The 13195-nt window shown below is 55.1% G+C and overlaps 1 protein-coding gene across 2 annotated transcripts in view; it reads left to right on the top strand.

Annotated features, from left to right (window-relative positions):
* Ndst1 (N-deacetylase/N-sulfotransferase (heparan glucosaminyl) 1) overlaps positions 1-13195 on the top strand; it is a gene marked incomplete in the record, with an annotated part of 61786 nt that overhangs the window by 737 nt on the left and 47854 nt on the right. The window contains 1 exon segment of one of the 2 annotated variants that reach the window (XM_013512251.1): positions 8035-8097. 2 annotated transcript variants of the gene reach the window in all.

The following is a 13195-nucleotide window of genomic DNA, read 5'->3' as shown; positions in this document are numbered from 1 at the left end:
GGGGCGCGGGCCGGCGGGTGCGGGCCGGGCGGCGGCAGCTGTAGGTCACGGATAATGTCACTCACGAGGAATGCCCCCTCCCCCACCCGCCTCGGAACAGGGGAAACTTTTGTCTGGCGAGGGAGGGGGTTAGAGGCCGGGTCCCGGCTGGGAAGGGGAAGGCAGCCCGACCGGTTTTCTGCGGCTCTGCGCGGCCTGGTCCCTGACTCCCCTCCTCCCGCGGGTTCCCGGAGCGGCGAGTCCCCCCCGACCTGCCCTTTAATGCTCTGGGACCGGAGTGAGGAGGGGACGCCCGGAGGACGCCGGGGCTCTGGGACCTGCCAGGAATTTGAGGACGCCACCTGGCTCTTCCGTGCCCGGAACCGTGCCAGGCTCGGGGATAGAGAGGGAGCCCCACCCCCTCACGCCACATTGTCTGTCCTCCCCCAGCCTCCAGGAGACCGCAGTGGTCTAGGGCAGTGTTACCCTCTGGACTGAGGGTCCGTCAGACCTGGGTGTTTGTCACTTCCCAGCCGTGTGACCTTGAGCCGGTTCCTTCCTTTTACCTAGCCTCAGTTTCCTTACCTGTGAAATGGGAAAGATAAAGTATCTGCCACAGTGAGGATGAAATGAGTCTGTGTAGCTCAGTAAATGTCACCGTGCTTATATGCAACAAGTATTTATTGCATGTTTACTACATGCCGGGCGCTGGGCTGATTAATTGTTTTATATACGTTATCTCATTTAGCTCCCCCACATTGTTATTTACTACATTTTATAGAGGACGAGACTGAGGTGCAGAATGGTAAAGGTCACACGGGGAGGAAGAGTGGCAGCTGGGAGTGACCCCTGATCCCAGCGCTGTGTCCCAGCCACAGGTCCTGCAGGACTGGCCTCACGGTTTCATTTTCAGTTGAAAGTCTGTGGACACCTGCCCCTCCCCCCACCCATCTCCCAACCCCAGGCTTTGCTCCCTTCCGCCTGCCACTTGCCTGGGTGAATCTTGTGCCCTGGCCCTTGTTAGTGTGGCCAGCTGGAGCAGGAGGGAGGTCAGCTGGAGCTCGGGCCTGCAGCTCTGCAATGGTCCAAGGTCTGTGGCTGGCTGGTCCGAGGCAAGAACACTCTCAGTGTGGGTGGTGCAGGGAGGAGCCTGTCTCCCTGGCTCCAACTGGGGACAGCTGGTGGCTTTGTCAACAGGCCTCTCCCTGGGGCACCCGGGGGATGGCAGAGCCTGACATCTCCATTGAGACCACCAAGTCACTTTAGATCAGCAGGGGGCAGAAGCAGGGCTCAGAAGTGCAGCCCTGGGGCAGATGAGAGACCTGAGGCCGCAGCATTTATATCCCATATGTGCACTTGTGTGACTTGGCCTCATTGCTAGCCCCAAAGGTCCTTGCAGCTAGAAATGAGCCAGTCTGGGGACTGCAGAATCGAAGTGGAGAATGCGTGTGTTCACATCTCTGGCCCAGAGTTGGACACTCCTTAGGACCTCAGGAAAAATCCCAGAAGTGAATAGATATGGTGGCTTAGACTCCCAAGGCTTTGATGTCCTGGGCTGGCCCAGTCTTTTCTTTGTTTCTTTTTGGCACAAGGTCTCACTATGTAACCCAGGCTGGTCTTGAACTCAACTATATAGCCCAGGCTGGCCTGGAACTCTCAATGATCCTCCTACCTCAGCCTCCCGAGTGCTGGGATCACAGGGGTGCTATCTCATGCTACCAGTGAGGCTCTGATTGGGGGCCTTCAGTAATTACTTTTAAAAAATTAGAAAACAAATAGCTGTTTAATTAATGACATCTTAAAACCTGGGGCTGAGGGTGGTGGGTGGGGTAGACAATAAAAGGAGTCCTTGGGGGAGGAGAGTTTGTGCACTAAGGCACTGAGTCCTCGGAGGGCTGTTGGAGCACAGTGTGGGATTTGCCATGGTTTGTAGGCTCTAATGGGAGCCTTTCTGGGCTCACCATTCACTGTCAGCTCATAGGAGCAAGAGTGAAAATTCCACTAAGCTGCATGTTGAGAGGACTCAGACAAGTAGGGGGGCTAGAGAGCTGACAGGGTCCTGATGGCTGCGGCTGTCCTTTGTCCTGTGGTCAGACTCTCTGGGTCATCCTGATCAGAGCAGGAGGAAAGAGCTCTGCAGGGGTCATCCTGATCAGAGCAGGAGGGAACCAGCAAGCAAGAGAAGATGGGTAGTGAGCCTTCTGTCACAGTGGGTATACAAGGAATACTTTTGCAATCACAGATTGAGGATGTCCTCTGGAATGAGAAGCCATAGACTGGGGGTTGGCCTAGGAGCCCACCGAGAAACTCTGCATCTGGGCTGGGGTCTTGGCAGCCCACAGCTGTCTCTGCCCTGGGCTTGTGACCTGCTGCTCCTTGCTTTTGGCCTCATGTCCGTGCTTCAGGATCAGAGCCAGGCCTGGGTGTCTCTGGAGTCCGGGCAGACTTCTACTGGGTTGGAATTTGGTTTCGAGTATGGCTTGAAATATGTGGACTGTTTGGAGCACTTGGGTGTTTTTTACTTGAAGTGGAACGTTAGGGTAATGTGTTAAATATGTATGGAAAATGTCTGTGGCGAGGGGTGACAGGGGACGTGAAGTGGTGCGAGGTGCTGCTAGGTTTTGAGTGGAGGAGGAGGAAAGACAAGGATCCAAGTGACAGCGATCAGGCCGGATGTGACCCGTGTTGGTGCTAGATGGGCTGTGAAAGGGCAGTGGAGGGACAGCTCTGCTCGTAAATGTCAGCAAGGCTTCCTGGAGGAGGAAGTGTCGCAGGCTGTGGAAGGCTGACGGAGGGGACAAGCCTGGATCGCAGGGAGCCTGCTGAGTCCTGCTCCCAGGTTTGCGGGCTGACGGGGCTGTGAGCAGCTCGTTGAGGCGATGCCTGCTACTGTGCCTTGTGTCAGGCACCATGCCAGGCTCTGTACAGATGCCCCATTGAAATTGCACAATGCCCCGCAAGGAGCCGCCGCAGCCGCCACCACTGCCGCTGGTAACCCCACCCCCGCCCTATTTTCAGATGGGGGAAACAGAGGCTCAGAGAGGTGGACTCGCTTACAGAGCTGGAATTTGAACCCACACCCGATCTCTGTGAGCCCTATCGTGTTGCTTTTCTCAGGAGTCACTTGGCCAAGGTGGGGTAAGCCTGGCAGCGTTGGGACCAGCCCGGGGCTGATGCTTATCATAACCCAGCAAAGAGCTGCCCAAAGCCAGACTCAGGCCGTGGGACTGGGAAGGAGGGAGGGAGGGGACTGCAGGATGATGCAGGTGCCTGGGGGTTGGGGTCGTCGCAGGTGGCCCCATGTGGGGAAAGGACACTTAGGAGCAGTAGCGCTGCTTTCAGATCCCTACAGGCCAAGGGCAGAGTCTTGACTGTGGGGCTTTTTTTCCCCCATGGGGTCTCACTGTGTAGTTCAGGCTGGCCTCAGCCTCAGTGATTCCCCTGCCTCAGCCTCCCTAGTGCCAGGATCCCAGGCGTGGCCCATCACACCTGGCTCTGTGGGGCTTTTAGGGCAGAGACAGCACCAAAGGTGACAGCTGTAGGGAATGAGCTGCCTGGGGAGGGGGTGAGGGCCTCTTTACTGAAGGATATGCAAAACAGATGCTGAGTGGAGAGGGTGTTTGAGGATGTGCCTCGGCAGGGTCGGCCTGGGTGGCTGTTCTCAGTTCCCTTTTCACCTGAGAACCTCAGCGTTTGGGTAGGGGGGGGGGGCTTGGCCAGCTTCCAGCCGCTGCCTTTCTCAGGGCTGTCTGAGCTGCCCTGGCTGCGGTCTTGGGAAGTCCCATACCCACTGGGCGGTGGCGCCCCGCCTGGGAGCGCCCTCCTGTTTAACGTACACTCAGCGCAGCCCCTCGGTTTCCCAGAGGACTTGCGCCTGCTTCCATTCTCTTCCGCTGCCTGAGAAATGGGGTCATCTCCCCGCAGCCCTCAACTGTGAGCACTTAAGCTGAATCGCGAGTCGGGGTGAGTGTTGGGGTTGGAAAAGGGGCTGTGGGTTTGTGGGTGTGAAAGTGAGGACATGAAGTGCAGCATGGTCCCCGGCAGGGTTGTTCCCCTCCCTCCCCCTGCTGGAGGTCAGAGGGGGGCTCTGGGCTCTCCGCTCACGCTCATGGTGGAGGTGTTCCGGGTGAGGCTGCTGGGAGCTCTGCCCAAGATCAGCTTGGGTCTTGGAAGTCTGGAGCCCAGTGGAAGCTCAGTGATAGGGAAGCTCAGTGGAAGGGGAGCTCTGTGTTGAACTTGGTGGCCTCAGGGCTAAAGTCAGTGGGCCACCAACACTCTTCTCTAGATCGAGGACACTTGGTGCTAAGTTTCCTCTTGGCTTTTTTTTTTTTTTAATCTTGAAACTGGATGGGTTACTCTAAATTAACTTCTTTTTCCTTGGTCTGTCTTTCTTTTGGAGACAGGGTCTTGAACTCATTATGATAATCCTCCTGCCTCAGCCTCCTGAGTGCAGGAATTATGGGTATTGCCACTGCGCCCAGCTTCTAAATTGAAAATATAGAAGGCAGATGAGCATTTGCTTACTTGAGGGCAAAGTATGGGAGGTGGCCTTACTGTGTGATGACAGCTCGTCTTGCCTCGTCCCCCTCAACCCTCAAGCAGAAGATGCTCTGCTGTGCTCATACTCAGCACTGGGAGTTGAATCCAGGGCCTTTACATTGCATTACATCCCCAGCCCTTTTTTATTTTTTGAGACAGGGCCTCACTAAATCACTAAATTGCACAGACTGAGCTTAGACTTGCAGCCCTCCTGCCTCAGCCTCCCAGAGTGCTGGGATCACAGATGTGTGATGGACTCTGTCTGTGTAGCCCAGGCTGGCCTTGAACTCAGGATCCTCCTGCCTCAGCTGCCTGAGTGCTGGGATTACAGGTGTGCGCCACCAGGCCTGCCAGAGCTTGCCTCCTTCCACCCCCAGCTGTGCCTGTCTCTTCTAATGTCTCTGCTAGTTTTGAGAAAGTTGACCCCACCACTTCCCCTTGCCTCTGGCAGTGTCCCCTCTCCATGCAGTCACTTCTTGTTCTCCAGAGCTGGCCTTGCCTGCACTCTTCTTTGTGTGTATGGAACCTATCACATGGCCCTTCTTGGGCCCTTCTGTCTTGGCTTTGAACTCCGGTTCTTTAAAAACCTGTCTCATCTCTAGGCTCTGTGTTCTGGAGGCAGAGGTATGTGTGGCCCATTTCCAGAAGAGGTGGGCAGCCCAAAGTTCACATCCCAGTTCTGCCACCATTAGCTGAGTGATGTAGGGTAAAATACCTAAGTCTCTCGGCATATTAGTTGCCTTCCCTACAGGATGGGGGCTAGAAGCAGTGGTGTTTATTTATTTATTTATTTATTCTTTTTGAGACAGGGTGTCGCTATGCAGTTCAGGCTGGCCTTGAGCTCACTTTGTAGCCTAGGCTGGCCTCAAACTCATAACAATCCTCCTGCCTCAGCCTCCCAAGTGCTGGGATTACAGGTGTGCACCACCACGCCTGGCAAGCAGTGGTGTTTTAGTAGGGAGGTTGAGCAAAGCAGTCCCCAGTGCATAGTAGAGTCCAGCAGGGAGGAGTGGGTTGGAGGTACTGGCTTTGTTGTTTATGACCAGGGAGCCGTCTGTCTTTGCAGGGATGGAGACGCCCCAGAATCTGGGGTGAGTCTGGGGAAGAGGGCAGATTCTGGACGTTCTGCCTGCTGGCCCAAGAAAGCTTTTTCACAAAGGAAACTGAGGCCTGGAGCGATGTAGCAGGTACTGATCACATCCAGGAAGCCCAGATTTCCTCCCTTTGTGAGGCCTGCACTTTCTGTCTTCTTTCCTGTCCCCAGGTTAAGACACTTGAGTTCCTCAGTGGCTGTGTTGAAGGGCATCTAAAGCTGGCACTAGGAGAGTTGGGCTGGAGGCTCCAGGGCTGCCTTTGTGACCAGGGACCCATCCCGCACAGGCATGGGCTGTGGACTGGAGCTCCACGAGGCTTCCTGTGCCCTGGGAAGGAGGAGCAGGTGGTGGCAGGAAGAGGTGATGTGGCCTTGATCTTGTGATGGGAGAGCTGGACAGCCAAGTTTGGAGGTTCAGAAGTGCTGGGGTCAGATCTTTACTGAGTTACTGCCTGTTTCTGGGACCTTGGGAAGGGGTTTACTTCTTCATCTGTCAAGAGGGATAATAATTGTCCCCATTGTACAGCATTTAGAAAGATAGTGCAGGAATCCGGGCATGGTGGTTCATGCCTGGAATCTGAGCACTCGGGAGGCTGAGGCAGAAGGGTTGCAAGTTTCTGGACAGCCTGGGCTGTGTGGTAAGACCCTGTCTCAAAAGTCAAGAAACAAAAAAAGGAAGGCAGATAATGGAGGGGAGATCCTTAACTACACCTTCAGTTCAGTTAGATCTGATTGCTGTGGTTGTATTGTTATCCTCGATGAGGAAACTCTGCTTAGAACAGCGGTAGGCGATAGGAGCTGTTGCTGTTCCCTTTTAGCAGGTGTAGCAAGTGTGGCTTAGCGGGTGGGTGGGAGAAGCTTATAGTCGGGGTTACAACCAGAGGGTGTACCGGGGAGACTAGCTTCGACTCAGTGTGACGAGGAAACGACAGAAATATCATGGCGGGGCCAGGTGGCGGGTGTTGTGCCTGGAGGGAGTGAGCTCTGCTTTTCTGGAGCGGAGAAACTAAATCTGCGGCTCCTGTGACTAAGATGTGGAGATTCTTGTCTCGTTCAGACCTTAGGCCTGGCTCCATGAGGGAGGGATGGGGTTGCCAGCATCCCTAGGCTGGCCAAGGACTGGCTTGTCAGGGCACGTCCCCAGGTGGCAGGAGGTGCAGGTTTGCTGTAGTCCTAGCCCAGTGGCAGGCACATTTGGTTCACACCAGCGGCCCTGCACAGAGTACCTGCCCAGGCAGAGGCCAGATGAGGAAAGTGCAGGTTGTCACAGCAGGGCCTTTCCTCATGCTGCGGCCTCCGTCTGCACGTCCTCCCTCCTTACACCTGCGCCGCTCCTCCTGCTCACCCTTTCGTACGAGGAGGCCTTGTCTGTTCACGGAAGTTACCCCTGCTGCACTTGTAGGTGGAGTCAGTGGTTCTCAAAAGTTGAGCTGTGGACCAGCAGCATCACTTGGGAACTTGTCAGAGGAAGTGCAAATTATCCAGCCCCACCCCAGACCTCCTGACTCCGCAGTTTGTCCCTCCAACTCCCGAGTACTGAGCGACATCCCTAGGTCTTATTTATTTCTTTATTTTTTCCGAGACAGGGTCTCATGATGTAATTCAGGCTGGCCCCGAACCCACAGCGATCCCTCCTTCTGGGATTACAGGTGTGCACTACCACACGTGGCTTTTTCCTAGCTCTTTTTATTTTTTATTTTGAGACAGTCTTGCTGAGTTATCTAGGTGGGACTTGAATTTGCAGTCCTCCTGCCTCAGACTCCCAGGTAGCTGGGATTACAGGTATGTGGCTCTGTGTGCAGCTGGCATTGTGTTTTCAGATGCCCTCCAGGTGGTTCTGGTGCCATTGGAGAACCCTCTGATTAGGTCGTAGAGAAATGGGTGCCTTCTTCCTGGAGCTCTCGTTTTCAGTGTATTCAGATACACGGCATGGAGGGGGGACCCAGAGTAAAGCCCAGTTTCTCCCTACTCCGTCTTCAAAGAGCCACTGTCCTGGGACAGGTCTTACACCCCAGGAAACAGTCTTGTTCCACAGCAGCAGGGCACAGCCAGACCCCGTGTGTTGCAGCGGATGGTGTGCGGCAGCTGGAGCAGGATCAGAGGGGCGGGGGCTGGAGGAGGGGAGGTGGTTTGTAAGTGGCAAGGAGTGTGCCAGCTGTGTTTTCAGGCTGGAACCAAGGCTGGGGTTGGGCAGAATGTGTGGGTCCTGTTTTAGAGAATGTGTACTGGGGCACACGCCTGTGTGTGTGTGTGTGTGTGTGTGTGTGCGCGCGCGCGCGCGTGCGCGCATGCATGTGTGATTGCCCTGGCCACATGTGGGCAGAGAGAACTGAGGAGCCGTAACTGTCACCAGGTGAGTGGGTTTAAGCATCTCGGTAATTGTAATGATGGTGGTCATAACTGCTGCTCACATTTGTCAACAGCTCGTCAGTGCTTGCTGTGTGCTCCCATGCCACTTCCTCTGGAGTAATCCCCAGAATAATCCCGTAAGTGAAGCACTGGGACTGTGCCCGTTTTGCTGAGGGCTTGTTTTGTTGTGTTTTGTGTTGTGGTGCTGGGGATTGGTACTGTGCATGGTCTCTTGCATACTAGATAAGTGCTGTACCACAGCGCTACACCCAGCCCTATTGTCCCCATTTTATAGATGAAAATACTAAGGTCATATAAGTATAAGGGGCTGTTAAAAATTCTGTGGAATTCTTTTTTGTTTTTTTTTTTTTTTTGAGGCAGAATCTTGCTATGTAATTCTGGCTGGCCTCAAATTCACTGTGATCCTCCTCTTGAGTGCTGGGATTACAGGTGTGTGCCACCACACCTAGCTAGGGGCTTCTTTTCTTCTTCTTTTTTTTTTTTTTTTTTTTTTTTTTTTTTTTTTTTTTTAATTGGTTTTCTAGAAGTGTCCTCAGATATGCAGTCTATCAAATGAATGAATCAGACCTTCAGGGAGGGCTGATGGACAATGCCAGCCGGGGTGATTAGCACTCTAGCTCTCAAGCCGGGCCTCTACTATAGACATTGTTCTCCAGTTTTGTGGATGGCCCATCTGAGGGCTGGAGGCTCAGTGGCGAGCTCAAGGTCCCACAGGTAGGGCAAGAGATCAAGTCAGCAAGACAGCATGGGTCTCCTTGGATGGGAGAGTTCTGATCTGAGTGTGCTGTCTGCCCTGCTGTTCCTTCTACCTCAGTGTCCCCATTGTGTTTCCCAGGAATCCAAGCACTTCCCTAACCCTGTACGAACCTTTCACCTCACAGTTGGGGACCTGAGGTCCAGCAAGGCGCAGGAACTCAGCTGCCTGCGTAGGGTGTCAAAGTTGCTGTTGGGACCACAACCAGATCTGTTAGATTTTACAACCAGGGAAGGGTTGATTTCCAAACACTGCCTCTGCCCTGCCCTGTCCATGGCAGGCGGGTGGATAGCAGCCGCCCTCGGGGTGGCCCAGTACAATGCAAGGGGCAGCAGTGGGGGTGCCCTGGGAGGAGGCTGCCAAGAAGGGTGGGGCAGCTTCCCAGAGGAAGAGCACTAAGAAGCCCAGCTCCAGACGGAAACCAAATGTATTTTCTAGGTCCTGAGAGGATATTTGGAACAATGGCAGTGGGCTGGGGGAAGCTGCACTATAAAAAGGACTGCTTGATTTTCTTAAAAAAAAAAAAAAAAAGTGGGGTCTTTATGTGTGACTTTTGTTTCCCTGAAGGATATTTATATAACTTCCTGAAAGCAGGATCTCAGACAGCTCTGTGAAGTTTGTCAGGTGCTGTTGTTTATGGACTCGGGGCTTTGGAGCAGGGCAGGACTTCCTCGAGGAGTCTCCCCATTTTATAATTGGTGTAAAGGCGGCTGGGCAGTGGGAGCCTGAGGTCACATAGTGAAGTGGCAGGGGTCTTCCTGAGCTTTGTGAGGGGCTTTCTTTGTCCAGTTGCCCTCCCCAAGACTGGCATGGAGACTGACATGCCCATTGCCGGTGTGGTCTGCTGCAACGGGGCACTGGGGTGATGGGCTGGTGCGCCTCCCTCATCCAGATGCCAGGCCCAGCTGTGCACCGGCTGCCCAAGCAGCTGGGCGCTGTGAGTCACACCCAGTGGGTACACAGGGGAAGGCCACTGTGTGGGGTGATTCACTGAGTTCCCCCGGGCCTGAAGGGATGACTAGGCCCTGAGCCCCGACTTCTGCCCACGCCTGTGGATGAAGGGCTCGGCATTTGCAGATATGTGGGGGGCTTAGGGGCCTGCATACATCTTCTCCCCCTGCCTGCTTCTGTCCTTAAATACCCCAGGACCTTGACTCGCTCCTCCCACCAGTGTAGGGTCTGTGCTCCTGAAGTCAGGTGTAGCATTTTGTAGGCATCCCTGTATATTTGTTCTGAAGAATGAGTCTGGTCATTTCCTCTGGTTGGCAGAGGACTGGGTGTCCCCAGAGGCGCTGACAGGCGGGCAGGGGCTGTGCTGTCAGCTGGAGCAGTGCGGCTGTGCGGTGCAGGTAGAAGGAGCCCAGTAGCCTTGAGTGCCTTGGTCTCAGGCTGGCTGTCAGTTCTAAGCCAGCTCAGTTTACCTCTCTGAGACCTTGGGTGAGTTCTTTATCTGTGCGTCAGTGTCCTCATGTACAAAATCAGAGTCATGAGGATATTTATCTCACGGTGCCATCGTTGGACTTTTAAATAAGATAGTGCATGTAAAGGGCTTGTCCCAGCGCTCAGGAGAAAGTAGTCACTTGGCGTGAGTTTGCTGCTATGGTTCGCCCTCGCCCTGCTGCTGATTTTCCCTGTGATCCTGTGAGTGCCATCACCTTGGGGTCGTGGTCTCCTCCCCAAGCTGTGGATTCTGCTTGGGCTCTCTGAGAGCTGGGGCAAGGCTGGGGAGCTGCGGTGGGCATTGGGGGAGGGGGCCCTCTTCACATTCTGGGACTCCCTGCCCAGGCCCTCCCTGGCTTTGTCCTGAGGCAGGGTTATGTAACAGCGGGGCTTGGCCAGGCAGGACACGATTTTCAACCTCATTTTGTCCCTCCATTGTCTCTTCCTGTCCCTTCCCCCACAAGGCTGTTGTTAGCTGCTTTTCCTCAAGCTTCAGGTTTGAAATCGGACCCCTGCTAGTCTGCCACCGATTGATTTAGTCCCCGAGGTTTGCTGGCCGCGGGCCCCTCCTCCTACCACCTGGGCACCAAACAGAGCTGATGCTTCTGTGCTTGCTTTGGGTGCAGTGACAGGCACTCATTTTAGGAGGTAGGGGTAGGGAAGGCAGGCCACTTAGGTGGCTTTGGCCCCTGGTCTGGCCTACTGCGCCACAGGCCCACGAGGCCCCTACAGGCCCCATCCTTGCAGAAGCCTCAGCTCCACAGCGTGTTCTCTGTCCCTTTTAAGAAAACAGAGGTCACACACTGGCAGGGCACACCCGCCCCATGGGTAGACTTTGGTCCTTGCCAAATATTGAGCTAGTTGACAACAAGAGATTTCACATAAAAACCTGGACATCTAGCTTTACTTCAAAATAGGAAGACTGCAAACCTCGAGCCTGCATTCTCCAGTGGCTGGTGCTGGAGCTGAGGCCTGGTGCTCCTCTCCGCCCATCCCCAGCCAGCCACTTGGGCGATCTTTCTGGTCCCTAGGGGACTCAGCGCTTGCAGGCTGTCTTTGAGGCATGAGCTGCTCTCTCCTGCGTGCCTGTGCTGCCTTGCCTGCCTCCTGTGGGCTTGTGGAGGGCAGTGGGGTGGGGCTGACTCATCTCTGTCCCTTGAAGCGCTGTGCTTAGGGTCAGAACTGTGTACACAGCAGGGGCACAATAAGTGCTTCCTGTGGAAGGAAGAGGTGGCAGTGGTGCAGGCTGCATGTGGTGGAGGCCTGTGGATCAGCCTGCTCTGTGGCCCTCAAATTCTCCTCCCAGATAAGCTCCCACGCTTAGCCACTGACCCAGGCAGCTTCTTAAGCTGCAGATAAGAGCTCCTGAGAGCATTGCCGCCCCCTGCGGCCCAGCACCCCAGAGCCTTTCACCTGCAGCAGACCCATAGCTCGTGCTCCGCGCTCACTGGGGCTTGGGAGAAGCAAGACACCAGGTGCAGATAGAGGCACGGGGCGAAGGGAGTGCGCATCTGTGCAGGTGGGTACCGGGCTGCCCTTTCCCTCTCTCTGCTCTGTGCTCCTCTGAAAGTGGTTACTTCCTCCATCAGCTTCTTTGTCCTGTGTCTGTCCATTCAAAGCTTGTTGGGCTCCTAATTGAAATCCTAACTATGCCTCAAGGCCAGCTAAGATGTCTCCTCCTGGATCATGATTGTTCTGAGTACGAGAAAAACCTGGGAAGCCTGCAAGAAATACATGCAGATTACTGCTTTCCTTCTGCCCTACCCCCTCTCCGATTCCTTGTCTGGAGTACAGGGAGCCCTTCCCCTGAAGGTCCAGACCTTTAGACCTGGGGCCTTTAGACCACACATTGAGAGCCCCATCTCCGTGCCTGGAGCCCAAGGCTCGTAGGAAAGACTCTTGGGCCACAGTGAGCTGTGTGACTTCATCATGCCCTCCTCTCTGGGTCTCTCTTTTGCCCTCTGCAGTCACACACTGGGCTGCTCCTGGCCATTTGGTTGAGCACCCTCGGAAGAACCACCCTGAGAGGACACCACAGAGACCATCAGGCAGGTGTGTGCGAGGGTGGGCTGAGGTGCCGCAGCCCCACCTGGCCAGCCCCAGAGCATTTCGTGCTCAAGTTGGGACACAGTTCAGGAGAGGCGTGCTGTGCTCTGGAGAGGGAGGAGAAGGCATGTTTGGAGCCTCGGTGCGAGGTGCCTAGGGAGGGCCCAGCCTGGTAGCTCAGTGATCTGGCCATAGCCTGGGGTTGTCCTGCTCTGTGGTCCCGTGGCACACAGGCTGAGACATCACGTGGAAGCCTGAACAGGCCATTTATAGCTAAGTCAACTGAGGTGCGCAGAGGGAGGAGTCCTTCCTAGTATCGTGCATGAGCTACGGAAGGCTGCGTTGGCTCAGGTCTTGACTCCAGGCGGGACCACACTTCTCTGTACGCACCTCCCTCTGCAGTGTTAGGGGCAGGTCACCCAGCTGGAACAGTCCTCTGATTGTTTCTGGAAAAGTGAACCACGGTCACAGCCACCCTGGAGGCATGACAGCGGTTGGGTGTTCAAGTGACCCTTCAGCCTGGATCCTGGATCCCACTTTTTTGTTTTTCCTTGAACTGTCTCTGCCGGACCAGCTGTCTCTGTGCCCACTTCCGCCTGGCACTGGCTTCATGTTCTTTCTTGTGAGAACAAAGCTTCCTTCTGTCGGTCCCCTGATGACAACAGGAGAAGGCCAGGCGTGGCGCTGGGCCTCCTTCCTCCCCTTCTACTTGCTGGGAGTGTGGGGCGGCCCTGGTGGGGGAGTGAGGGAGCCAGCAAAGCCCCATTCATGTTTCCTCTGGCAGCCCAGTGTCAGGACCCAGAAGTTCCCCATCAGTGGTTAGAAGGGTGCAGAAGGCACCAGACCCCTATGGAAAGTGTTGGCCCTGTTTTGGTGGGCTCAGGTAGCGCTGGGGTCTAGCTAGGGAGACTCGCCATGTGAAGCCACTCAGGGTTCCAGTGGCATCGGTGTGGTGTCAGCCTCCTGGTAACTTG

Source organism: Chinchilla lanigera, unplaced genomic scaffold, assembly GCF_000276665.1.
Source record: "Chinchilla lanigera isolate Chin_1 unplaced genomic scaffold, ChiLan1.0 scaffold00014, whole genome shotgun sequence".
Classification (NCBI taxonomy): Eukaryota; Metazoa; Chordata; class Mammalia; order Rodentia; family Chinchillidae; genus Chinchilla; species Chinchilla lanigera.
Note: the sequence above shows the minus strand (reverse complement) of the source record. Positions and strands in the feature narration are given on the sequence as shown.